Raw genomic sequence first — 25,920 nt, forward strand, 5'->3', positions numbered from 1 at the left:
AATCTGAATCGACATTGTCATGGACTCATTCAGACCTGTGGGCGTAGGAAACCCCACCATGACATCCTTAACGGCATCAGAAAGGCCCTCTCTGAAATTTGCCGCTAGGGCACACTCATTCCACTGAGTAAGCACAGACCATTTACGAAATTTTTGGCAGTATATCTCAGCTTCATCTTGCCCTTGAGACAGGGCTATTAAAGCTTTTTCAGCTTGAATCTCCAAATTAGGTTCCTCATACAGCAACCCTAAAGCCAGAAAAAACGCATCCACATTGAGCAACGCAGGATCCCCTGGTGTCAATGAAAATGCCCAATTTTGAGGGTCACCTCGCAGCAAAGAAATCACAATCTTAACTTGCTGAACAGGATCTCCAGAGGAGTGAGGTCTGAGAGAAAGGAATAATTTACAATTACATTTGAAATTCAGAAACCGAGATCTATCTCCGGAAAATACCTCTGGTGTAGGAATCTTAGGTTCAGAAATAGGAGTACGTATAACATAATCTTGTAAATTCTGAACCTTCGTAGCAAGATTATTTAAACCTGCAGCCAAACTCTGAGGGTCCATCCTTAAACCGGAGAGATCAGAGCCATTCAAGGATTAGAAGGAGAGAAAGGCAAGGCTGTAAATAGAGCAGAAATACAACTGAGCCAACTAAGTAGCAAACATGAGAGGAAAAAAAATAAAAAATAAAAAAAAAAAATCTACAGACTTCTTTTACTCTCCTTTCTTCTGCCAATTACTTTAACAGTGGGCCGGTCATACTGTCATGATTCCCCAATGGCATGGGAACATCAGAAACACAAAAATAACAGACTAGCTCTCGGGTGATGGAAACTCAAGCTGACCGTGACCTAAATCTACCACACAACTAACAGTAGCCAGGAAGCATTCCTACGGCTGCCTAGATGCCATGCACCAGCCGGAGAACTAACTACGCCTGGAAGAGGAAGGAACAGACCTGGCTTACCTCTAGAGAAATTCCCCAAAGATGATAGTAGCCCCCACGTATATTAACGGTGAGTTCAGAGGAAAAGACATACACAGTATGAAGGTAGATTTAGCAAAGCGAGGTCCACTTACTAGATAGAGGAAGGATACAAAAGAGGACTTCACGGTCAGCTGAAAAACCCTTTCAAAAACCCATCCTGAAATTACTTTAAGACTCCTGTGTCAACTCATGACACAGGAGTGGCAATTTCAGTCCACAAGAGCTTCCAGTAACAGGAAATGACAAAACTGTAACTGGACAAGAAAAACAAAACAATAAGGACAAGAGTCCACTTAGCTGATCAGCAGACTAGTAGCAGGAACATGCAACTGAATGACTCAGGTTACAATGATGACCGGCAAGGAAGTGACTGGAGAGCAAGGCTAAATAGGGAACTCCCAAAACTGATGGAAGCAGGTGAGCTGAGGCAGAAAAGCACACACAAGTCTCCGGTACCACCAGCCACCACCAGGGGAGCCAAAAAGCGGATCACAACACTCACCTCTCCGACGCAGCCTGGACCTCACCGAGGGAACCGGCAGCGTTGTTTGCTTAAAATGCGCGCGTTTCCTGCCTCCCGCGACATCACGGCTTCTGATTGGTCGCGTGCCGCCCATGTGGCCGCGACGCGACCAATCACAGCAAGCCGTGACATAATTTTGAGGTCCTGGAAGCTTAATTCTAGGCATTCAGGATTTTAAAATTACGTTCCGGCTTGTGATTGGTCGCGTCGCGGTCACATGGGCGACGCGACCAATCACAAGCCGTGACGTCAGGGGAGGCAGGACACGCGCGCATTTTAAAATTACGTCACGGCTTGTGATTGGTTGCGTGCCGCCCATGTGGCCGCGACGCGACCAATCACAGCAAGCCGTGACGTCATTTCAGGTCCTGAATGCAGAAATAGGCATACAGGACCTGAAATTACGTCACGGCTTGCTGTGATTGGTCGCGTCGCGGCCACATGGGCGGCACGCAACCAATCACAAGCCGTGACGTAATTTTAAAATGCGCGCGTGTCCTGCCTCCCGTGACGTCACGGCTTGTGATTGGTCGCGTCGCCCATGTGACCGCGACGCGACCAATCACAAGCCGGAACGTAATTTTAAAATCCTGAATGCCTAGAATTAAGCTTCCAGGACCTCAAAATTACGTCACGGCTTGCTGTGATTGGTCGCGTCGCGGCCACATGGGCGGCACGCGACCAATCAGAAGCCGTGACGTCGCGGGAGGCAGGAAACGCGCGCATTTTAAGCAAACAACGCTGCCGGTTCCCTCGGTGAGGTCCAGGCTGCGTCGGAGAGGTGAGTATAGCAATATTTTTTATTTTAATTCTTTATTTTACAAATTAATGTTGTATTTTACACATTAATGTTGTTTCGATACCGATACCCGATACCACAAAAGTATCGGATCTCGGTATCGGAATTCCGATACCCGCAAGTATCGGCCGATACCCGATACTTGCGGTATCGGAATGCTCAACACTAGTAATATGGCATTCACAGAGTTCAATTTTGGTCTCATCTGACCAGACTATATTCTCCGAGTACTTCACATGGGTTGTCTAAATGTTGTTGAGCAAACTTTAAAAGAGGTTGAACATGCTTTTTATTCAGCAAAGGAATCTTGTGCTGTGAGAGTGCATACAAGCCATGAAGGCGGTGTCATGTCATTGACTACCACAGATAGTAAGTGCCACTCTACTTACTGCGGTCACCTCGCTGCTCTTCACAGTCTCGCCGAGCTGGCTCTTTTAGCATTTCCAACACTGCTGCATCCTCCTGCTGCAGGTAAGTTTCCACCTGGCTATAGGGAGGCACAGCCACTTTCTACAGGTATTTAACACCTTGGTGTCCTGCAGAGGTGAGATCCTCTGGCCTATCCCTAAGCAGGGGATTTATTAGGAAGCTCCTCCCACTACTCCTTGCCTGATCTAAGATTCTAGCTCATTTTCTGTAAAAATTCATGTGAAGTATTGTCTCTCCTGTCTTCTGACCAAGCTTGCCTACCCTTTTATCCTAACCTCGGCTATATATATATAGAACCCGTACTGCCTGCCCTGACCTCAGATTGTCTGACCATGTCTTTGCTTCCATTCACTTGTATCTTGTACCCCTGTTTCTGACCCTCTGGTCACCTGCTACAGACCTGGGGACTGCCCTGGAGTGGTCCTGGTGACTACAGGTGGCCACACCTATCCTCACCATCAGAGGGTCTAGTGAATACCCGGTAGTCACTTGGTTATGCTCCTGCAAGGTAACCCCAGCTCGTGGTGCAGTGGGTCCACACCCACCAGTGTTAGAGGCTGAGAGCATTACTTCGTTTTTGAAACAATTGTACTTGCTGATTCCAGGTCTTTCTGTAGCTCTCCACAGGTGGTGCTTGGCTCTTAGACAAGTCTTATGATAATTCTTTTCAGCCCTTATTCTGAAATCTTATGGGGAGCACCTGGTCGTAGACAGTTTATAGTTGAAATTATGTTATTTGCCTTTCTGGATTATGGTCCCAACAGTGCTCACTGGAACCTTCAGTAGTTTAGAAATTATTTTGTAACCAATGCCATCAGTATGTTTTGCAACAATAGGGTTGCAATGGTCTTGAAACAGTTCACTGGTTTTGCACATCATGAGGTTTTTTGTGTGGCACCTTCGTAATGAAACACCTTTTATAGGCCATCAGTTGAACCAGCTGATTTTATTTTTCACTAAGTGGCAGAATTGCTTTCTAATTACTGGTTGATTTCAGCTGGTGTCACGACATTCCGTAGCTTTTTGCACCTTTGTTTCTTCATGTGTTCAATACTTTTTCTCTGTGTTATTTCTCATTATTACATATAATTTATGGAAATCTATGGTTTGATTTCTTTGCTTTTGTGGATTGGATTTGTTGTTACTGACATTTGGTGAGAATTTCATGTCAATAGCACCTTTTGAAATATATTAACAATACTTAGAAAATTGGTGACATGTTCAATACTTATTTCACTCATTGTATAAACCCTTTCCAGTCTTGATTATTTTCATGCAGTTCAATTTCCCAGCTGTTGCCCTGAATGTTGATTTAGAGCGAAAGTACAATCTATTGAATATATTCTGGTTAATTCTAGTCAGGAGTGGAATGTTCTATACAATAGCATCAAAGATTAAGAAAACTACTTTGTGTTTGTTAATTAATTGGTTTTTGTTGTTGTTTTATGCAAATAAAGCCTGATCATTTTGTAATTAAACATTATTTAACATCCTATTATGTTTTGGGCCTCAGCACCTCCCCTGGTTCTTGCTATTAGTGAGGCAGAAAACTAGTACAAGACTAATATTTCTGTAGCTTTGAGTTGCTAAAACTGTATCATTTGTCAGCACAATATAAAAGCAGAACAAACGTTGTAGAAATCTCAACAGGAATCAGCGTAAACAAGCCTGGAAGCAAGAGAGGAGATACATTTGAACTGCTGTTTGCCTGTCTAAAGTTATAGAAAATCTTCAAAGGTTCTTGGTCTGTATAGACTTCAAACAGAGTCTGTGACCCCCAAAATGCCTTTTATACAAATTATACAGTGATATAGTGGACTTCACAACTGTAAAAATCATTCTATTGCTGTAATTGTTACTGGTAAAGTGTTTGCAGAAATAACTTTTAATCCATATGCAAATAAGGGGGCTTAGATGCTAGACATTGAGTAGGATGCACCATTATGCGCTCTCAATTAGCCTATTGGGGACTGCCCATGCTTCTGACGGACAGCACTGACTATTAGGGCTGCCTTTCGTGTGTGCTCGCACACTGAAACTGGCTGGGCTCATTCACCCACTTGACCACTTCCTGGTGTACGAGTGGCATCAACAATGGGAACCAGGAAGGAGAATGCGCCCAGCCATTGTGTGTCCTCGCAGCATGCCCAGTTATTATCAGTGCACAGGCGCAGGGACGTAACTACAATAGGTGCAGGGGTTGCAATCGCACCCGGGCCCTGAAGCCCAAGGGGCCCAAAGAAACCCTTTGGCCCTTATGAAAAGACTTTCAATAATTGGAGGCCCCATTGGAGCTTTTGCCTTGGGCCCCATGAACTTCAAGTTACAGGACTGCACATGCATACACATGCAGGACAATGTACACACTAGGACTTCATGCTCTCCATCACATACAGCAGGAACACATATAAATGACTGCTGCTTCATTTAGACAGGGAGACACAAGTCCTCCGGCAGTGGGAAGAATGCCTGCAGTGGGATCTAAAACACCTATAAAACTCGGATGGTTTTTGGAGTATGTGACAGCTCAATGAGGCCGAAGAAAATTTTTATTACAAGCAGATATCTTAAAAATGGTAACAAATAGAAGTCATTAGAATTAGAAAGTTGCTAACTATAATCAATGATTAAGACTTATTTATATAAATCTAGAAAACTGTTTTGTTTTACTTTAGGAAATCACTTTGTTTTCTAGTCCTTCTTTCTGTCCCTCCTGATTTAAGTTCTTGAGATATAAAATAAAGATAACATGGAAAGACTGCATACATTACAGATTTCTACAACATAAAATATGTACTTTTCCCTATGAATGCTTATAAACGTACTAATAACTTTGAACATTTCTTCTACTGTAGGTAGGAGGAAGATGGACAATAACATCGAGTGAGCTCTCACAGCTCTGGGATGATGTACATTTACCACCAGAACTGTTCAGCGACATAATACTCGACAAATGCCTACGTGAAGAAATTGAACGGTTAAAGTTCTTAACCTTAACATGTAGTGGAATTGGAGTGGTAAGTCAAACAATGAACTAGTATTCATTTCTGATTCATGTCTTCTTATTCCATAGATCTCTTCCAAAATTCTACCTACTGGAAAGGTTTTTTGGCTTAGACTTTTTTACTGCATGCAAAATGGACAAGGAACAAGGTGATGGGTAAAAATAATACTTCAGCAACAACAAAATTTTGGGAAATTAACTCAACTTTTGGCATAAATATTCTCTTGCAGTTTCCTAAACACAACAAAAGAGCAACTTTTAGTGACCTTCACGACCCAAGTTCTCTCATCACAGAGCACTCATCTGAATGTCAGATATAATAGACTGGATCACTCTTCAGTACACAAATACGTGATTAGCACAGTAAAAAAAGAACCTCAGACGTGCTCCTACCAGAAATGCTCCCCAGCCGCTGACATTTACAAAAGGCTATTGAGAGCAAACCAATATCTTTGTAATTAACATTCTTTTATTTGCAAAAAGACTAGAACCAACTTTAGAATGATTTATGGATAAGAGTCATTTTAAGGGTATGTTTCCACGGTTAGGAAGCGCTGTTTGTTTGACGCTGCGCAGAGCTGCAGTGTCAAACAAGCAGCGTCCAGATGTTCCAGCATAGTGGAGGGGATTTTATGAAATCCTGTCTCCACTATGAGTGGAAACCCACATCAGTCTTCCCTGCGACTCCGGACATGCTGCGCTTCTTTTCAGATCGCAGCATGTCCGTACACCTTGCGGGGACGCAGCGTCCCCGCAAGGCATATCACAGGGCCCTATGGGAGAGAGCGATCATCCCGGATGTGAAGAGTTAACACATCCGGCATGATCGCGTCCCAGAAAGGGGGCGGGGCTTAGCACCGAGAGGCTTCGCCGCTGCGGCGATACCGCCGGCCATCCTGACCGTGGAGACATACCCTAAGAAGCATTTTAAATGGATACTGCTCATTGTAGTCAATCAGCTCATCCTGTCTAAATACATGCTGCAGGTTATGTTCTTTAGGCTTGTTATGCTTGTAAGGGAGATGTATTTAGAAAACACGGTCTACTTGTTTTGAGCAACTGCTACTTGGAAAACTATCTAACAGCACAAGACTTACCCTATTAAGGCTAATTCACATGACTATATTGTGAGCATATTTACCATAATTGTGCATATTATGGATCATATTCCGAGTACTCTCAAGAGTCTTGCTACAGACTAACATAACTAAGAGCATGATGTTGTTAGTTCAGGTCATGAGACCTGTGGTTCTGCGGTTAAGCTAGGAGTCTTAGCGGGATGTATGACAATTTTTATATTTTTTTATTAGTAAAGGCAATCTGTCAGCAGGATATCACATCCCAAAATATTTCTATACACGTAGCTCTTTCAAAGACAAGTCCTGAAATACCTTTACCAAGCAAGTTCATTTGTCCGTTACTATGAAATTAAAATCACCCCGGCTCTATTCCATGCCCATTACCGCCTCCTATTGCTTGACTGATGGCTCCTTTGCTTAAAATCACATAGAATAGAGGCTGTCAGTAAAGAAGGAGGTGGGGTATAGAGCTGGAGTGACATAGGCTTTTCAACTAATGTCTCATTTGCATATCGATTCAAATGCTGATTTCTTAGGCTGGTTTCACACTTGCATTTGGCTGGTCTGCATATGGCTGCGTACATCCTCCGTTAAGCTCCAACTACTTCTGCACGCATCCTGCGTACCTTTCTTTAACATTGAGTACGCTGGGACATGCGCTGTATGTGATATGTCCGCATGCGTCGTTTTGACATGCACGCTGACTGCACGGGAACGCATCCGCATGTCCCTGCATACCCAATGTTAAAGATTGGTATGCAAGACGCATGCGGAAGCAGTTAGAGCGTAGGGGGAGCTTAGCAGAGGATGTTCGCAGCCATACGCAGACCAGCCAAACGCAAGTGTGAAACCAGCCTTAGTAATCAACCCGTGAGTTTTTACGGGTATATGATACAATTCATAATATAATTGGACCTGCCATATGTAACATATAATTTGATATGTGCACAAATATTTTAAGTACATACATATTTATAAATAGTTTGGGGGTTGAAATCCTCCTGAGGAATTCTTATGTATACACAATTACTTATTACAGTATAAAAGTAACTGGAGTAATATTCTTTCTTTATTATTTTTTTCTTCAGCCACTAGAGGCTGCCAATTGTATTTGTTTGCATGCAGTCAGTCTCTAATGACTGCAGGTAACAGAAGGTCCAGGCAGCAGGTCTGCAGGGATTACTTCATCCAGTAGTGAAAACAGGTCGAAAATCAGACCATTATACCACTAATGGCACATTCCCTGATCTGTTCTCACCAAATAAAGCTGGCAGTCCTGATGCCCGACCTACTGGTACAGCTCACCGCTAATTACTGTGTGCAGAGCGCAGCAGCTATGGATGATTTGACTGTTGCACTCTACTGTAAGCAGAAGTGAGCGGTGTTCTTACTGCTGAATGTAGCGAAGACAAGGGATGATGGTCAAGTCTCTGACAGGGGACTAAAAAATAGAGGAAAAAAACAATAATGTTAAAAACGTAAAAATGAATCATTCATGACCCTTCTTCTACATTAAAAATAAATGAAAAAAATAATTAACATAATTGGTATCACTGCACCCATAAAAGTCCAGTCTGTGAAAATACAAAGTTAAAAACTCCAAAGTAAAATGCCAGAAATACAGTTTTGTAGGGCACCTGCCCAAAAATGCAAAATAGCATACAATCAAAACATAATGTATAACCAAAATGGTATCAATAAAATATCAACTTACCATGCAAAAAACAAACATAAAAACATCTCCGAAATAAATAAAATCATACAACAACCATAATGTGAGCTACGATTGGATTTCATGTCTAATGTGAGAAACTGCACCCCTAGTGCTTGACATATGAAAATATCAAAACAAATTTAATTCAATTTTCACATTTTATACCATTAAAAATATAAAAAATTTGAAAATAAAAATTTAAAATATATTTTTAAATTGTTACACTTTTATAATAACTATCACTTTGACACAGACAATACAGCAATATGAATTAGTACTTGCCACTAACTTTGGCTTTAATTCATTCTGAGCCAGATTACCCCTTTAAAATGCACTAGTTCAACATTCTTCTTGTAAGGAAGACATATGTTAGAGTAAAAGGCAAAAACCTTGCATTATCTAGATCACGTCAGGAGAGCACATGGAAATGACAGCAAAATCCAAATAGTCCCAATTGCGCCCCCTTCCTTTTTCACAGTCGTAGAAAAGGTTGATCAAAACATCAGAAAGCTTGGCTGGCCAAGAAGAAGCCTTTCCCTCTGCTTACTGGCCAGTCGAATCTGATTACATTTCTAACCACAAAGGATGTTGGCGCTTGGAGGATGGACCAAAGCTACAGAAATGGGTGGATGCAGGGCAGGAAGTGGGACTGTTCAGCACCAAGCACCTCCAACCCATGAGTGACCGCCAATATGTCTTTTAACTGACCTGAGATAGAAGAGAATAGCATCCTCTTACAGATGACAATCCAGCAGCTGTTGGCTGAACACTACAGCAGACAACTTGCTGCATCAGCCACAATCAGTGTTGGCACCGTCCATATCTGTTTAACCCCTCAGATGCTGCTGTCAATAATTACTATATGTGGGGGCTCCCTCATTATCCACATGGGCACCCTGAGATCATGATTGTGTGGTCCTGTTGTCTGCCATGGCAGTTCACAGCAAAATAGTGGCCTTAGAGTCTCCGGGCTATAGCGGCATGTTCAGAAGTTAGCGACATTTAGGGCCTCTCTGACCTTTCCCGGCGCCTGCGCACTGCAGTACTTTGCTCTGCCTTCAACAGGGCAGACAAAGCACACCTGCGCTGGAGCCACTGCAAGAAGACAAGAAGAGGACGTCATTGAATGAAGATAGGAGGCGCTGGACCCGGATCGCGATGCCCTTCGGACCAGACCACACCGGGACCACCTAACCTTTATTTCTCATCTTTCAGGTTACATTGGGGGCTTATCTAAAGCATTACAGAATGCTGTAGATAAGCACCTGATGCAGGTGGGCTTAGCTCAGATACGATTTTTGGGGTGACAGGTTCCCTTTAAAACACATTGGCCTAAATTTACCATTATCATAAAGTATAATGTGTCACAAAAAATCAGTCCCAAAATCACTGGGATTTGTTGAAGCATTCCAGAGTTATTACCACATTAAGTGACACTGGTCAGATTTTAAAAATATGGCCCCGTCACTAAGGGGTTAAAGTAGCTGTGTGGTCTGCCTTCATTGGAGGTATACCACTGGAGCAGAGTGAGACTGGCCTTCTAGAATATCATTGAATACAGTTAAGGTCCAGAAGGTTCAATGGAAGATGACCACATATGAGGTCATGACTTGTAGCTTGGAACCTTCTTAAATGCTGATTTATATATAAATTATTATTACTGATAATGACAAAACATAGAAGTTTATAATGCAGAAAAAAATTGTCACGCTAGGGCCCAAGAAACATCAGTCCTTCAATGATTTAGATATGCAAATTTCCTCTTCTGAGAAAAAGAGGACTTAAACTCTATAGTGCCACCTGTTGGAAGTAGCGATCCTACAAGTCACAATCAACCCTTTCACGACTCATTAAAGGGTTGATTGTGACTTGTAGGATCGCTACTTCCAACAGGTGGCGCTATAGAGTTTAAGTCCTCTTTTTCTCAGAAGAGGCAATTTGCATATTTAATTTCCCAGAGGAGCATTGCACGGCGAATAAGCCTCCTTAGGCTTCTTTCACACTTCAGTTGTTTGGCGTCAGTCTGCTCCGACATAGTGACGGATCCGTCACAATTGTTGATAAAACGGTTCTAACGGATCCGTTTTTTTGATGGATCAGTTACTTGGGGGTTGTCTGGGAAAAGTATCTACTTTTTGGAGCATGCGCAATTGAAAAAGCGGATTGGGGCGACGGATCCGAAGAAATGACGGTCGAGACAGATCCGTCACCCATAGGCAGCCATTCTATGGAATGGCGGACGCGACGGATCCATCGCGAACCACCATTTCGGCGCAGACAAAAAACATTATAATGTCCGTCAATGTCTAGATGACGTCCGCCAAATTTGGACGGATCCGTCGCATGGCGGATGGAACGGACGACCATCCGCCACAATCCGTCGCTAATGCTTGTCTATGGGAAAATAGCGGATCCGCCAAAAAAAAATTACGGATCCGCTATTTGAGGAAAATGGCGGTTTCAGACTGACGCCAAAAGACTGAAGTGTGAAAGAGGCCTTACCTTGACAAGCCAGCTGGTATGTCACTCTCCATAAGGAGAAACGTTACCCCTTAGACCTCAATGATTTAGAGAAACTGCTAACATCACTAATAGTAATAATAATGAAAGGAACATCCGCCATGCAGTTTAGTAAAGATTAAATTAGATTACCACAGTTAAATATTTTATGTATTTAGATAACCCTTTAAATTGCTTTGTTACAAAAGAAATCAATTGCTGATGCAATTTGTGTATACCGTTACCTAAGGCAGACTATTTATTGGCTTTATAGATTTTAAAGGGAATCTGTCATTGTGAAATTGCAAGCACCAGGTTATAGAGCAGGAGGAGCTGAGCAGACTGATATGTAGTTTTGAGAAAAAAATTCTGCATAACCTGTGATTTCATCATTTAATCCTCTGCTCTCTCTGTGGTTTTTTGGTCCTATGGGTGGTCCTATCAGTGCATGACAGCTAACCCTGTATGTACTGTATTCAGTGGCGTATCCACCAGTGAACTTAGTGAGACAATGACCCAGACAAGGAAAATAAAATGTCCTTTATTGTCCAAATACTGCACACAGGAAATTGTTCACTTCCGGAACACAGCCGGGAATATGCAAATGTCCAGTGCCGCTGCCACTTGCACCCCTTAAGGTTCTCCGGTGCCATTGTGGTTGCCCATGTCTCTGACTCTGGCTTCACACAGCCAGACATACGTCCACAGCGCCTTCAGCTCTGCTCCATGTGAAATACAATACAGCACTAATACATCCAAACCTTAATTGCAGGTTTAAATGAAAACTGTGGCCTTGGGACACTTGTAAGACCCCGTCTGGATGGAGAGACCCACCCCATTACCATCCTACAGATCTCTCCAAAAATAAAAGCCCAAGACAGGATTTCCTAAACTGACTTGGTCAAATAACTTGACCCAGTCCACACTTACTTTTATGCTGCATGGTAACCACAACCATGGCAGTGATTACAATGCTCTTCAATGGTTCAGTATGCTTCCAAGCACATTCTGGGGGATACATAGCGGCCCTCACTGTCTCACAGTTCACTCATAAAAAAAACTGTCACTCACTGATCGGACTGCCCACAGAACCAAAAACCACAGAAAGAGCAGAGACCTAAATAATGAAATCACCAGTTATACTGAAATTAACTAAATATGAGTCTACTCTGCCCTATAACATGCTGCCTGCAGAGTGGACTGCAATTTCATGGTGACAGGTTCCCTTTAAAGTAATGAAACCTATTTGTAGATGGAGATTGTTGGGGCCTTTTTTAGCAGTCCACTACCAAGTAAATAGCAGTTCACTTTTTTTCCACCTCAAGGGCATTCTTTTGTGTACTTGTCTCATACACAGAAACATCCTGCTGACTTTGCTGGTCGCTAAATTGATGTTACATGCTGCTAATCTACACATACACCGATTCTTTGCTAGATGTTTCCAGTTTTAGCCCCCCAGAATATATGATGCTTTCTGAAACATTTCAACGTTCCAAACAAAAATAAACCGGCTACTTGCAAATTACACATAGGAAATATTTGTTGAAATATCATCCATAAAAAAAAAAAAAATCATTAAAGTTGATAATCATGTTGATATTCAGCATAACTTTTCTGAGAAACACAATTGCCATCAATGCACTATTTAGAAATGACTAATTGAGTTTCATGCATTAAAAAGTAAAGAGGCCTTGAGGGCTATAGGACACATTCAGAACTGACATTGGAATTGCCAGAGCAACAAATCCTAGTCTAATTTATCCATAACTGCAAAAACGTGGTAATAAAGTGACTTTATAAGACTAGATTATTGATGGCCTATAATATTTACCATTATTGTGATTGGTGGGAGACCTCCTGTGACAAAATCATATCATCAAAACAAACTGGGAGGCACTGTAGGTGGATACATATTTAAAGGGAACCTGTCACATGATTCATGTGGCCCAAACCACAGGCAGCATAAATCATAGCCTGGCTGCACAATTTCAACCAAAAATATTTTACTTTGAAACGCTATGGTGTTTAAGAGACCTTAAATATCGGGCCATAGACCATAACCAGAAACGAGACTAGTCTGGCTCCTCCCCTGGCCTGGTTCTCACAGCATCACTGCACTACAGTTCTCTCTCATAGCAAGACATTGGTCAGTCACCTAGAGCGGTGCTGGGGGCAGAATTTAACTAGTCTTAATTTATGATTATGGCCCCTGTACAGCCAGGCTTTGATTTATCCTGTGTGTGGTGTGGGCAGCATGAATCTGGTGACAGGTTTGCTTTAAGCAGTCAGGCCCCACTTCATTTCAATGATGGACAAGGGTCTCTGGTTCCATGACCCACTATTACATCTTTCTCACCAAGGACTGCGTAATGATGGCCATTTGGATGATTTTATAGACCATTTTTAAAACCCTGAAAATCACATTTTAGGTCTTGTCAGAATTAGAAAATGGACCTCCTTGTATTCCATTCAGCACATTCCAGTTACTTTACAAACTTCTGGCAGACATGCATGGTGAAGTAACGGAAATACAAGTACATCAAATGCTGACCTATTTAGAATAAAAAGTGTTAGTCCCAAACATTTCTGCAACGATATATTTTAGGATTTTCCAAACAGATTCACTGTAACATCCTACAGAGTAAAAAAGGCTACTCCATTCTGACACAGCGATGGCATGTTGCTAGGATATGTCATCACTTTGTCAGATCTCTTACTGTCTGTTTACAGGAACCAATATGCGGCAATAAAGACATAAGGTAAATGTAATTTATTAACGTTTTTGTGTGGTATAACTACAGTGAAGGAAATAATGATCCCTTGCTGATTTTGTAAGTTTGCCCACTGACAAAGACATGAACAGTCTATAATTTTAAGGGTAGGTTAATTTTAACATTAAGAGATAGAATATGAAAAATAAAATACAGAAAGTCAAGTTGTATAAATGATCCTTATATATTATTTCTAAACACTCTTTTTCGGTGATTACTTTGTATCTGTGTTCATGCTGCACCCACACACACAAATGATACACCATTTGAAAGGTAAACTCGCCCCCTTCAGCAATAAAATAGTCAAACGAACCACACATCTACGATGTGATCACAAAATACAGTTTAAACATAAATTTTCATAAACCTGCAGTAAGGAAAAATGACCTGCAGGTGGTACCACACTACCCCACAGCACACAGAAAGATATTGCCTTCATGTACTACTATTACACGTTAAAGGGCCCCAATCCTTCACACAACTACGCACTGTTGATGGAACTTTGTGCCATACATTTCACCAGGCTGCAGAAAAATTACATTTGGTGATTAATGAAGCAGAATGGAAGGAATGCTTGCAAGAGGCTGCTAAACACCAAATGCCATCCCAGTTGAGATGTATTTTTGCAATTATCGGCATTTTCTCTAAACATAGCAATGTACCTCAGTTGTGGGAAACATTCAGACACGCCTTAGCAGAAGATTTTCAAAGACAACACCCACCGGACGAATCCTACAACAATGCTCTCCTACAATTGCAAGACATTTACTAACAACACGGCACAAACTGTCAACAATTTAATTTGCCACAGCCAGTTTACTTACAACAGCCAAGCGAGATGTAAGATATTGACAACGAGCGCAAAAATGAAGAAGAGTTGTACAGCCAACTCAACGCAGAGCAGGAAGCAACAGCAAATGAGGTGTTACACGCCGTCAGAAACAAACTTCCCCGCTGTTACTTCATCGATGGACCTGGAGTATCAGGAAAAACATTTCTCTACAAGATGTTATGTCACATACTGCGAGGTGAACAAAGGGTCGTCTTGCCAGTTGCATGGACAGGCATTGCTGCAAATCTTCTACCAGGAGGCCAAACATCACATTCCCTATTTAAGTTGCTAGTCCCCATCTTAGAAACATTCTTATCATCGATGCGACTACACACCAATGATGCACAAGTACTTCGGGATGCTGACCTCATTATTTAGGACGAAGTCTCAATGGTTCCTAAAGATGCTCTCACAGTTGTTGATATGCTTTTGAAAGACATCACCAACAATTGTCTACCATATGGAGGTAAAATCATTTTGTTTGGCAAAGATTTGACAGGTCTTACCTGTACTACGACGCGCCAGTAGAACAGCCATAGTAGAAATAAATGTGACACGATCTCCTTTATGGCCAAACGTAAAAGATAGGAAATTAACCCAAAAGATGAGAGAAAACGATGATCACGTGTTCAATGACTAGTTACTAAAGTTAGGTAATGGTGATTTACAAATACAGATTGACTTTGCCCCTGATGCAGTCAAAATACCAAAACATTGTTACTCCGATTACCATAGCTTAATTAGCACTGTTTTTAAAGCCGCACAAATCAATGAATAAAATGTTTCCGACTTCTATTCAACTGCAATTTTGTGTCCAAAAAATGAAGATTGTACTGCAATTAATGATTACGTTGTTACTCAAATTATACCTGGCGAGTCAAAAGTTTATCTAAGTTGCGATACTGTACTATGTGAGGATCCACAACATCAACAGTTGTACCCCTTAGAGTTTTTCAATTCCTTAAACCCTTCCGGCTTACCCCCTCATAAGTTGGTCTTGAAAAAAAATACGATTACCATGTTGCTAAGAAATCTTTACGCTAAACAAGAACTCATCAATGGAGCTTAGTCATTACTATTTTAGGCAATTACACAATCACTGCAAAATTCATTAATTCTGCTCAAACAGTTATCATACCTCGAATTAACCGCACACCTTCTGATCCAACTATGCCTTTCCACCTGAGCAGAAAGCAATTCCCAGTCAAACGGACATTTGCAATGACCATTAATAAAGCACAGGGACAAATGCTTCAAACAGCTGGCTTGTTCCTACTAAAACCAGTATTTACACACGGCCAGTTGTTCGTGGCATTTTCAAGAGTGAGAAGTAGTGTTGAGCGATACCGTCCGATACTTGAAAGTATCGGTATCGGAAAGTATCAGCCGATACCGGCAAAGTATAGGATCTAATCCGATACCGATACCCGATACCAATACAAGTCAATGGGACACCAAGTATCGGACGGTATCCTGTATGGTTCCCAGGGTCTGAAGGAGAGGAAACTCTCCTTCAGGCCCTGGGATCCATATCAATGTGTAAAAGAAAGAATTAAAATAAAAAATAGGGATATACTCACCTCTCCGACGCAGCCTGGACTTTACCGCCATAACCAGGAGCCGTTGTACCTAAGAATGCGCGCTTGAAGGGCCTTAGATGACGTCACGGCGCTCTGATTGGTCCGTAGCTACGCGACCAATCACAAAGCAGTGACGTCACCTAAGGTCTTTCAAGCGCTTGAAATACCTTAGAAGACGTCCGCAGCTTCTGATTGGTCGCGTAGCGGTCGCGTGATCGCTACGCGACCAATCACAAAGCAGTGACGTCACCTAAGGTCTTTCAAGCGCCTGAAAGACCTTAGGTGACATCACTGCTTTGTGATTGGTCGCGTAGCAGTCACGCGACCGCTACGGACCAATCAGAGCGCCGTGACGTCATCTAAGGCCCTTCTAGCGCGCATTTTTAGGTACAACGGCTCCCAGTTACGGCGGTAAAGTCCAGGCTGCGTCGGAGAGGTGAGTATATCCCTATTTTTTATTTTAATTCTTTCTTTTACACATTGATATTAATCCCGATACCGATTCCCGATACCACAAAAGTATCGGATCTCGGTATCAGAATTCCGATACCCGCAAGTATCGGCCGATACTTGCGGTATCGGAATGCTCAACACTAGTGAGAAGCTTCAAAAATATACATGTTTGCGTAAGAGATACTTACAATAAAAAAGTCACTCAGGCTGACATTATCACCCCCAATGTTGTGTTTAACCCGTTAATCCCATATGACGTACTATCCCGTCAAGGTGACCTGGGACTTAATACCCAGTGACGGGATAGTACGTCATATGCGATCGGCCGAGCTCACGGGGGGAGTGCGGCCGATCGCGGCCGGGTGTCAGCTGACTATCGCAGCTGACATCTGGCACTATGTGCCAGCAGCGGTCACGGACCGCCCTCTGCACATTAACCCCCGGCACACTGCGATCAAACACGCTCCCTGCGTGTTTCCCTGAGAAGATCGGTACAAGGCGATGTGCTCACCTTGTACCAAGCGTCTCCTCCCTGCAGGCCCCAGATCCAAAATGTCCACGGGGCTACTTCCGGGTCCTGCAGGGAGGTGGCTTACCAAGTGCCTGCTCAGAGCAAGTGCTGGTAAGCCAGGTGCAGGGCACGTCAGATCGCTGATCTGACACAGTGCTCTGCAAAGTGTCAGATCGGAGATCTGTCACTATACAGTGATGTCCCCCCTGGGACCAATAAAAAAAAAAAAAATTAAATGTGTAAAAAAAAAATTCCTAAAAAAAGAAAAAATTTATATATATTGTTCCCATAAATACATTTATTTATCTAAATAATAAAAAAACAATAAAAGTACACATATTTAGTATCGCCACATCCGTAACGACCCGACCTATAAAACTATCCCACTAGTAAACCCCTTCAGTGAACACCGTAAAAAAAAAACGAGGCAAAAAACAACGCTTTAATATCATACTGCCAAACAAAAAGTGGCATAACACGCAATAAAAAAAGACGGATATAAAAAAACCATGGTACCGCTGAAAACGTCATCTTGTCCCGCAAAAAACGAGCCACCATACAGCATCATCAGCAAAAAAATAAAAAAATAGTCCTCAGAATAAAGCAATGCAAAAATCATTATTTTTTCTATAAAATAGTTTTTATAGTATAAAAGCGCCAAAACATAAAATAAATTATGTAAGTGAGGTATTGCTGTAATCGTACTGACCCAAAGAATAAAACTGCTTTTTCCATTTTACTAAACGTGGAATGGTATAAACGCCCCCCCACCCCCAAAAAAGAAATTCATGAATAGCTGGTTTTTGGTCATTCTGCCTCACAAAAATCGAAATAAAAAGCGATCAAAAAATGTAACATGCCCAAAAATGGTACCAATCAAAACGTCAACTCATCCCGCAAAAAACAAGACCTCACAGGACTCTGTGGACCAAAATATGGAAAAATTATAGGTCTCAAAATGTGGTAACACAAAAAAAATATTTTTTGCAATAAAAAGCGTCTTTTAGTGTGTGACAGCTGCCAATCATAAAAATCCGCTAAAAAACCCGCTATAAAAAAGGAAATCAAACCCCCGTTCATCACACCCTTAGTTAGGGAAACATAAAAAAATATATTTTTTTTATTTATTTCCATTTTCCCATTAGGGTTAGGGCTAGGGTTAGGGTTGGGGTTAGGGCTAGGGTTGGCGTTAGGGCTAGGGTTATGGTTGGGGTTAGGGATAGGGTTGGGGCTAGGGTTAGGGTTGGGGCTAGGGTTAGGGTTGGGGCTAGGGTTAGGGCTACAGTTAGGGTTAAGGCTACAGTTAGGGTTGGGACTAAAGTTAAGGTTAGGGCTAGAGTTAGGGTTGGGGCTAAAGTTAGGGTTCGGGTTGGGGCTAAAATTAGGGTTAGGGTTGGGGCTAAAGTTAGGGTTTGGATTACATTTATGGTTGGGATTAGGATTAGGAGTGTGTCAGGGTTAGGGGTGTGGTTAGGGTTATGGTTGGGATTAGGGTTAGGGGTGTGTTTGGGATAGGGTTTCAGTTGGAATTGGGGGTTTCCACTGTTTAGGCACATCAGGGCTCTTGAAACGCGACATTGCGTCCGATCTCAATTCCAGCCAATTCTGTGTTGAAAAAGTAAAACAGTGCTCCTTCCCTTCCGAGCTCTCCCATGCGCCAAAACAGGGGTTTTTCCCAACATATGGGGTATCAGCATACTCAGTACAAATTGGACAACAACAATTGGCATCCAATTTCTCTTGTTACCCTTGGGAAAATAAAAATTTTGTGGGCTAAAAAAACATTTTTGTGGGAAAAAATTAATTTTTATTTTCACGACTCTGCATTATAAACTGCAGTGAAACACTTGGGGGTTCAAAGTTCTCACAACAAATCTAGATAAGTTCCTTGTGGGGTCTAGTTTCCAAAATGGGGTCACTTTTGGGGGGTTTCTACTGTTTAGGTGCATCAGGGGCTCTGTAAATGCAACGTGACGCCTGCAGACCAGTCCATCTGTCTGCATTCCAAATGGCGCTCCTTCCCTTCTGAGCTCTGCCATGCGCCCAAACGGTGGTTCGCCCCCAAATATGGGGTATCAGCGTACTCAGGACAAATTGGATAACAACTTTTGGGGTCGAATTTCTCCTTTTACCCTTGGGAAAATACAAAACTGGGGGCTAAAAAATAATTTTTGTGAAAAAAAAAGAATTTTTATTTTCACGGCTCTGCGTTATAAACTGTAGTGAAACACTTGGGGGTTCAAAGCTGTCAAAACAGATCTAGATAAGTTCCTTAGGGGGTCTACTTTCCAAAATGGTGTCACTTGTGGGGGGTTTCAATGTTTAGGCACATCAGGGGCTCTCCAAACGTGACATGGTGTCCCATCTCAATTCCAGTCAATTTTGCATTGAAAAGTCAAATGGCGCTCCTTCCCTTTCGAGCTCTGCCATGCGCCCAAACAGTGGTTTATCCCAACATATGGGGTTTCGGCATACTCAGGACAAATGGCACAACAACTTTTGGGGTCCAATTTCTTCTCTTACCCTTGGGAAAATAAAAAATTGGGGGCAAAAAGATCATATTTGTGAAAAAATCTGATTTTTTTATTTTTATGGCTCTGCATTATAAACTTCTGTGAAGCACTTGGTGGGTTAAAGTGCTCACCATACATCTAGATAAGTTCCTTAGGGGGTCTACTTTCCAAAATGGTGTCACTTGTGGGGGTTTTTATGTTTAGGCACATCAGGGGCTCTCCAAATGCAACATGGCGTCCCATCTCAATTCCAGTCAATTTTGCATTGAAAAGTCAAACGGCGCTCCTTCCCTTCCGAGCTCTGCGATGCACCCAAACAGTGGTTTACCCCCGCATATGGGGTATCAGCGTACTCAGAACAAATTGTACAACAACTTTTGGGGTCCATTTTCTCCTGTTAATTGGAGCTGAAGTAAATTTTTTGTGAAAAAAAGTTAAATGTTCATTTTTTTTTAAACATTCAAAAAATTCCTGTAAAACACCTGAAGGGTTAATAAACTTCTTGAATGTGGTTTTGAGCACCTTGAGGGGTGCAGTTTTTAGAATGGTGTCACACTTGGTTATTTTCTATCATATAGACCCCTCAAAATGACTTCAAATGTGATGTGGTCCCTAAAAAATATTGGTGTTGTAAAAATGAGAAATTGCTGGTCAACTTTTAACCCTTATAACTCCCTACCAAAAATAAATTTTGGTTCCAAAATTGTGCTGATGTAAAGTAGACATATGGTAAATGTTAATTATTAATTATTTTGTGTGACATATCTCTGTGATTTAAGGGCATAAAAATTAAAAGTTGGAAAATTGCAAAATTTTCAAAATTTTCGCCAAATTTCCATTTTTTTCACAAATAAACACAAGTTATATCGAAGAAATTTTACCACTATCATGAAGTACAATATGTCACGAGAAAACCTTGTCAGAATCGCCAAGATCCGTTGAAGCATTCCAGAGTTATAACCTCATAAAGGGACAGTGGTCAGAATTGTAAAAATTGGCCTGGTCATTAACGTGCAAACCACCCTTGGGGCTTAAGGGGATAAGGAGGTTTTATAACAGCGATATTTTATTTTGCTAAGACATTTTTTGGCCTCTACTTATCAAACTAATTTTTTGTATTAACAATCTATATATACTGTATAAATACCTGTCTGTGTTCATCATGTCATTAAATACATTTACATTTGACCAGCTTGCTTTTTTGGAAATTGCCTGCGCCCCCAACGACCAATGTGCGAAAATTTTGCACGGACCAACTAGTATAAATGTATTTGCATTTTGCAGTGAAAATAAGTATTTGATCCCCTACCAACCATTAAGAGTTCTGGCTCCTACAGACCAGTTAGACGCTCCTAATCAACTCGTTACCTGCATTAAAGACAGCTGTCTTTCATAGTCACCTTTATAAAAGACTCATGTCCACAGACTCAATTAATCAGTCTGACTCTAGCCTCTACAACATGAACAAATCCAAAAAGGTTTCTAAGGATGTCAGGGACAAGATCATAGACCTGCACAAAGCTGGAATGAGCTACAAAACCATATGTAAGACGCTGGGTGAGCACGAGACAACTGTTGGTGCAATAGTAAGAAAAAGGAAGAAATACAAAATGACTGTCGACATCGATCTGGGGCACCATGCAAAATCTCACCTCGTGGGGTATCCTTGATCATGAGGAAGGTGAGAGATCAGCCTAAAACTACATGGGGAGAACTTATTAATGATCTCAAGGTGACTGGGGCCACAGTCACCAAGAAAATCATTGGTAACACAATACGCCGTAAAGGTTTCAAATCCTGCAGTGCCCGCAAGGTCCCCCTGCTCAAGAAGGCACATGTGCAGACCCAACAAGTTTGCCAATTTACACCTGGATGATTCTGAGAGTGATTGGGAGAAGGTGCTGTGGTCAGATGAGACAAAAATTTAGGTCTTTGGTATTAACTCAACTAGCCGTGTATGGAGGAAGACAAATTCTGCCTATGACCCAAAGGACATTGTCCCCAATGTCAAGCATGGAGGTGGAAACATTATATTTTGGGGGTGTTTCTCTGCTAAGTGCACAGGACTACTTCACCACATCAATGGGAAAATGGATGGAGCCATGTACCGTAAAAATCCAGAGTGACAACCTCCTTCACTCCAAAAGGGCATTAAAGATGGGTCATGGCTGGGTCTTCCAGCAAGACAATGATCCAAAACATACAGCCAAAACAACAAAGGAGTGGCTCAAAAAGAAGCACATTACCAGTCTCCAGACCTTAATCCCATAGAAAAGTTATGGAGGAAGTTGAAGATCCGAGTTGCCAAGCGATAGCCTCAAAATCTTAATGATTTAGAGATGATCTGTAAAGAGGAGTGGAACAAAATTCCTCCTGACATGTGGGCAAACTTCATCATCAACTACAAAAAACATCTGACTGCTGTGCTTGCCAACAAGGATTTTGCCACCAAGTACTAAGTCTTGTTTGCTAGAGGGATCAAATACTTATTTCTCACTGTAAAAATGCAGATAAATTTGTATAATTTATACAATGTGATTTTCTGTGTATAATTTTTCATATTCTATCTCTCAATGTTAAAATTAACCTACCCTTAAAATTATAGACTGTTCATGTCTTTGTCAGTGGGCAAACTTACAAAATCAGCAAGTGATCAAATACTTATTTCCTTCACTGTATCTGAATTAAAAAAATGAAGATTCAAAGTTTGAAAATTGCTAGTTTCTTAAACATTTTTTGTCGAATTTCTGATATTTTCCTAAATAAACGCAAAACACATCGAATTTACTGCTAACACAAAGTATAATGTTTCAAGAAAACAAATCTCAAAATCACTGGGATATGCTGAAACATTCCACAGTTACTGCCACATAAAGTGATATGTCAGATTTGATAAATTTGGGTTGATTATTACGGAAACATTTACCCTGCAAGATAATTGTTAATGAGTAATTTGCTTTGTAACAAGGCTGCCTATCACTTGATGAACGAATAAAGTGATCGTTCATCAAGTGAAATTATCTTTTATGCAGTTTAAAACATCATAGCTCTCGTTTGTGTATCGTCCTGTGTAAACTGAAAATACTGGCAGTTTATGTGCACTCACGGGTCTTTTATAGACTGCTCAGATCACATTGTCCACTTTGGTCTGCCTGATCGGCAGTTGTATTGTGTCACTAGTCAGTCTATGTAAATTAATGGATTCTATGGGGTTAAACTAATACACAAGAAACATATCACAAGGATGAAAGTTAATGCAGCCCAAGCCATTGAGCTACATCTGTATATCTTTTATAATACACCTAATAACTGAACAGCATCTTCCCAAAGCTTTCTGCAATATACAAGTGTGACTCTCATGAAACTGAGCTGTAAGTAAAGTTAATTCTCAAGAGCTTTGACCCTAATTCCAAAACTTGGTACAACTTCTATAAAACAATTTTACAATACTAAAATATTTTACAGTGAATAGTTGTGAGATAATCAATCAAGCGAAACATTTGTGTTCATCCAACTAATGGGAAAAAAATACAAGCCAAATTAAAGCCGCGCTTCATATTTCATAATGACATACTTATTTTTTCTTGAAAAATTATTTGCTGCAGAGTTCTGTAAATGTTATTATCAATAATAAGAATAGATAAGAAAATAATGAAACGCTATAAAAAAAACCCGCTAAGATCAATTTTTATTTAACTACAAAATAAATAAACAGTTGCTCCAAAAGTAAAAAAAGAAAAAAAGTAACTAAATACACAAGTTCAAAATTAAGTGGCACTTTGCCAAATGTATTGATTAAGCCACGTACATCTCTAATGGGTTCTACTAAAAAAGCAGACAGCCGTGCAATGTTCAAATACGGTAAAAAAACAAACCAGACTTCCAGCCATCAGGAGATGTCACAAATGCCCATATATATTCTACAGATACACATATATATTATACTGCGTGCATGTATATAGCAAGTAAATACTGGCCTAAAACTATTTAAAAACAGGTACACAAAGTATCATTTTTTGTAAAATATAAGCACTAAAATGTGTCCTACTGAAGCTCCACAACACACATTAATCCCTGTTTCAGCAAGCTGTTTCTACTGACACACACTGAAATTACTAAAAAAGAAATGGCTAATTATTTTATTTGCTAAAAATGACTTTTTTAAGGTGTGACATCTAATCTATCACTCATATTCTGCATACTGTAAATTGTCATCCCTCTAAATCGCTATGAGCACACATATATAGATGAAGATGAAAAATCAAAGCGCAGGGATGACAACCTAATGTGCAACCTTTTAAAGGGAAACTGTCATGTGCCTTTTGCTATTAAACTGCCCCCAATGTCTTGTTAGTAATCCACATGGCAGATGTGCACATGCCTGGAAAGTTGAGAGTCATTGCACAAGGGCCGATCCTGCCCTTGTACAATGACTCTCAACTTTAAAGGCACGTGCACTGAATCTTGGTGTAAGTACCAGCCTCGTATCCTATGTGTGCATGCTCCGGAGCTGCTGAGAGTCAGAGTAGCAAGCGGTAAGACAGTGGAGCGCATAGCGTGCGCCCTGACAAACTATCATGTGGCCACTGACTCTCAGCTTTCCAGGCATGCACACTGAAACTTGGTGTACGTCCCAGCTTCACATCCTATGTGCTCACGCTCCGGAGCAAGTCAAGGAAGGATAAGTGACAATCTTTTTGAGCTTTAAGGAAAACCATATTTGATGTCAGTCACCCAGTATTTAAAAAAAAAATGTATGATCCTGAAGTGATTAAAAACTAAATTTTTAGCAATGCACTGTAGTAGGATAACTCTACATATATAGTGGGTACAGGAAGTATTCAGACCCCTTTACATTTTTTACTCTTTGTTTCATTGCAGCCATTTGGGAAATTAAAAAAAGTTCATTTTTGGTGTTAATTAGTGATGAGCGAGTATACTCATTGCTCGAGATTTCCCGAGCACGCTCGGGGGGTCTCCGAGTATTTGTAAGTGCTCGGAGATTTAGTTTTTGTTGACACACTGCATGATTTACAGCTGCTAGCCTGAGTACATGTGGAGGTTGCCTGGTTGCTAGGGAATCCCCACATGTAATCAAACTGGCTAACAGATGTAAATCATTCAGCTGCGGCAATGAAAACTAAATCTCCGAGCACGAAAAAAATACTTGGAGGACCCCCGAGCGTGTTCGGGAAATCTCGAGTAAAGAGTATACCCGCTCATCATTAGTGATAATTCTAAGCGGTATGTGTGGAGAAAACCAGGCACTGCTCATCACGTGCCCAATACAATCCCAACGTGAAACATGGTGGTGGCAGCATCATGCTATGGGGGTGTTTTTCATCTGCCGGGATACGACTGGTTGCCATTGAAGGAAACATGAATGCGGCCAAGTACAGAGATATCCTGGATGAAAACCTCTTCCAGAGCGCTCTGGACCTCAGACTTGGCCGAAGGTTCATCTACCAACAATACAATGACCCCCAGCACACAGCTAAAATAACAAAGGAGTGTCATCAGAACAACTTTGTGACCATTCGTGACTGGCCCAGCCAGAGCCCTGACCTAAACCCAATTGAGAATCTCTGGAGAGTCCTGAAAATGGCTGTCCACCAACGTTCACCATCCAACCTGATGGAACTGGAGAGGATCTGCAAGGAAGAATGGCAGAGGATCCCCAAATCCAGGTGTGAAAAACTTTTTGCATCATTCCCAAGAAGACTCATGGCTGTACTAGCTCAAAAGGGTGCTTCTATTCAATACTGAGCAAAGGGTCTGAATACTTATGACCATGTGATATTTCAGTTTTGCTTTTTTAATACATTTGCAAAAATTTCTATACTTCTGTTTTTTGTTAGTCAAGATGGCGTGCAGAGTGTACATTAATGAGAAAAAAATAACTTTTTTTAATTTACCGAATGACTGCAATGAAACAAAGAGTGAAAAATGTAAAGGGGTCTGAATACTTTCCGTACCCACTGTATGGCAGATTTTTTTTTTAATTCTATTTGTTTGGAATTTCGTGGACACGAAACACCATTAATTATTGATATTTTTCTTGATGAGCAATTCATTTAATAGCCATCTGTGTTTTCCTTCTGTTTGATGCTAAGGTGTTAAAGGATAATGTAATATGTGGTTTCGTAAAAGGATGGATATACAGAGAGTAACAAAGAAATTAACATTTAAAGCATGTCAATTGTAGCAATGCATCTAATC

At 41.1% G+C, this 25,920-nt stretch overlaps 1 protein-coding gene and 1 pseudogene across 2 annotated transcripts in view; one reads left to right on the plus strand and one right to left on the minus strand.

Moving 5' to 3' along the window:
- The window catches only part of LOC143766705 (ropporin-1-like), a 68,453-nt pseudogene extending 54,782 nt beyond the window's left edge, over window positions 1-13,671 (plus strand).
- The window catches only part of LRRC20 (leucine rich repeat containing 20), an 831,027-nt gene that overhangs the window by 301,443 nt on the left and 503,664 nt on the right, over window positions 1-25,920 (minus strand). The window lies entirely within an intron of this gene.

This window comes from Ranitomeya variabilis, chromosome 4 (genome assembly GCF_051348905.1).
Source record: "Ranitomeya variabilis isolate aRanVar5 chromosome 4, aRanVar5.hap1, whole genome shotgun sequence".
NCBI classification, from domain to species: Eukaryota; Metazoa; Chordata; class Amphibia; order Anura; family Dendrobatidae; genus Ranitomeya; species Ranitomeya variabilis.